Raw genomic sequence first — 3192 nt, 5'->3', positions numbered from 1 at the left:
ATAAAATTATATATAACTAGTCCTGCTCTATCTTAGCTAATAATAAATAATTTTAATCATATATATCTATATAATACTAATCTTTTAATACTAATATTTTACAATTTTTTTAACGTAATATTTAAATACTATTTATATAATAATTATTAATTGTATTTATCTATATTTATCGCTGCAAGTTTGAAGTAACTTTTGTTACTGTTTGATATAAAACGAAACATTATTAACCTTTAGACCATCGATATGACGCCATATATAGCGTCATGCGATGACTCGTGCACATCGAACAATGGCATTGTTCGTTTTGTCTCTCGGGAGCTGTTCGGGATCACTCCGAACGAATCCAGCGTACTTGAAATGTAGGCTTCACATTACGTACGGCATTTATCATTCGACATCCGATATTCATCGTACGCTGGGTTCGTTCGGAGCAATTCCGAGCAACTCCCGAGAGACAAAATAAACAATGCTAATGAATACTCTATAGCACAGAGACATTCTGTGGACATCTGTTAAGTGAACGAGACGTCCATATCAGGACGTCCTGAAGATGTCCTATGGACTATGAAATGAGCGCTTCAATATGTCCTACAAACGTCCACATCAATCCATAGGACATCCAAATACGAAATTCAACGGTATTTAGGGATGCACGATATCGGATCGATATTATCAGTATCGATACTTTTGCGCCCGATACACGATATTTTGTATCGATACATGGAGGTCCGATATTACAACGTATCGATAGTTTTTTGGGAGTATCGAAGCGGCCATCTTGAAATTGTCAACATTGTCAACAGTAGTCAATTTGCTTAAGTCCGATTTACATAAAGACGCAAAACGCAAGTCGCAGGTCGCAGAACTAGAAACTAACCTAACGTATTTTAATTATGGCTCAGAATGTAAAAACCAACCAACTACAGTCGAGCATTCCCTTGTCGTTCTACTGTAACAGGGGAATACTCGATTGTAGTTGATTGGTTCTTACATTCTGATCCGGATTAAGACTAGTGATGCCAGACATGCCCCGCACTCACGCATATGCGTTGTTTACAGCTTAGTGCGCAGTGCTGTAGCCATTAGATTAGGTTAAAGTAACGTGGTGCTGTGTGGACCGCGAAGTCTGCGCGCCAAACCGGACAACAGGAGATGCTAGAAATTCCAAGAGGAAAATGAATATTTTAGGTCAAAAAATGAATCACAATGGAATCAGGAAAAAGGCTCAAAAAAAGATAAGTATCCAAAAATTTAGAAGATCTTGGTTAGACGAAAATATCTTTAAAAGTTGGTTGGCAGAGAATGACAATAAAGCTTGATGTACAATTTGTAATATTTTGCTTAAATGTTGTCGATATAATTTATTAAGGCACGCCGAATTAGCTTCTCATATAGATAATGTAAATAATGTTAATGTAGAAATTGATACCTCATAATAAGAGGTATGTCTAATTTCTATATATTTATAATTCTATTTCTCTTTGGAACGACTAAGGACCAGTTTCACTAATAGATTAGATACTCTACTGACACTTTAGATTGCGCGCATGCGCGAGTGCGGGGCATGTCTGGTAGCACTGATTCAGAACGACAACTGCTCACTGAGCGCTCAATGAGCTCTTTCATCTAACTGGCATATTCCTTTAGAGCCTAAAGTATAGACCAATCAGATAAAAGAGTTCACTGAGCGCTCAGTGAGTTGTCGTTCTGAATGCACCCAATTATGTAAAGTTTCAGCTGTCTTTACCAATAATGCTCCCAATATTTGCAAAGCAGTGTATGATGTATTTGGAAAAGAAAAACAATTTAAGTTGTTTTGCCCACATGTTAAATCTTGTAGCAAATAATGTTCTTTGACGAGAGACATTTCAAACATTAAAAGATTTATTGACAAAGTTAAAAACATCGTTACATATTTCAAGCAAAGCGTAGTGGCAACTGATAAATTGCGCAAAGCTCAATTTACTAATCCGTTAAAATTACTGCAAGATGTTTCAACACCTTGAAATTCAACATTCTACATGCTTGAAAGATTTTTTATATTGATAGAGAGTGTTTCAAGTTGTTTAACAAAGCTTCCAAAATTGCCAAAAATGTTGACAGTATTTGAAGTAGCCACGTTGAATAAAATTATAAAGATGCTGAAACCATTTGAATTGGTATCAAAAAAATTTACGGGCAAAAATATGTAACGTGTAGCAAAATTATACTAATAATAAATGCTTTGCTTCATGAATTACACACGTTATCCGGAGTCAGATCTGGGGCAAAGATTTAAAATTGAAGCTTGTCATCGAACTTTAAAAGCAATTTCATAACATAGAGTCTAATCTAATTTTGTCCATCGCCACAATATTAGATTTACGATTCAAAAGATTACATTTTTGCAAAGCAGAGGCTTGTTCTGACGTGATACAACGAATCAATCAATTACTTAAGTGCAAAATCCAAGCAGTATCAAAAACATTGTTCTGAATACAGATATTAATAAAAATAAGAGTTATGACATTTGGAGTTTCCATCGCACTCTGGTTGAAAATTCACAGAAATCAAATTAGGTAATTGAACCGTTTAGAAGAGTCGATTTAGCATTTAGGCAGTACTTAAATCTAAACGTGATTGACATAGAAACTTCCATTTGAATATTAGAAGAAAAACAGACACTATTTCCCAAAATTAGAGATTACAATTAAATACTTGTGTATTGTTGCGACTTCAATACTAAAGAAAGAATATTTTTGTGCGCGAGAAATATCATGAACCAAATTCGCAACAGAACACAACCCGAACGCCAAAATTATTATTCCTAAATTCGTTACCATTTGCTGATTGGCAGTTAACTGACTAAAAACGTAATTTCATAGATCTGTGACAATTTTGAGTCATGATATATGTTTTTATTAGCAAGCATACTTTAAAATGTGTTATACTTTAATTAGTTACTAAAATTAGTAATTCGGGAAATACACAGAGTAGATTTATTCAAATTACGAGGGTCGTTTGAAAAGTCCGTGCAAAGTCAGAGAGATGACACTACTGGCGCGTATCAAGGTTAGATTTAGTTAGTAGCATCTCTTGGAGGAACACACACCAAGTTACAGCCAGATCGGTCTATTTGTTTCGATCTATGTGTTTGGCATTCATTTGAATCGAGGAAGTCGAGTGATTTTCAGAACGTTCAGCGTCACTTGT

Source organism: Trachymyrmex septentrionalis, unplaced genomic scaffold (genome assembly GCF_001594115.1).
Source record: "Trachymyrmex septentrionalis isolate Tsep2-gDNA-1 unplaced genomic scaffold, Tsep1.0 scaffold83, whole genome shotgun sequence".
Classification (NCBI taxonomy): Eukaryota; Metazoa; Arthropoda; class Insecta; order Hymenoptera; family Formicidae; genus Trachymyrmex; species Trachymyrmex septentrionalis.
Note: the sequence above shows the minus strand (reverse complement) of the source record.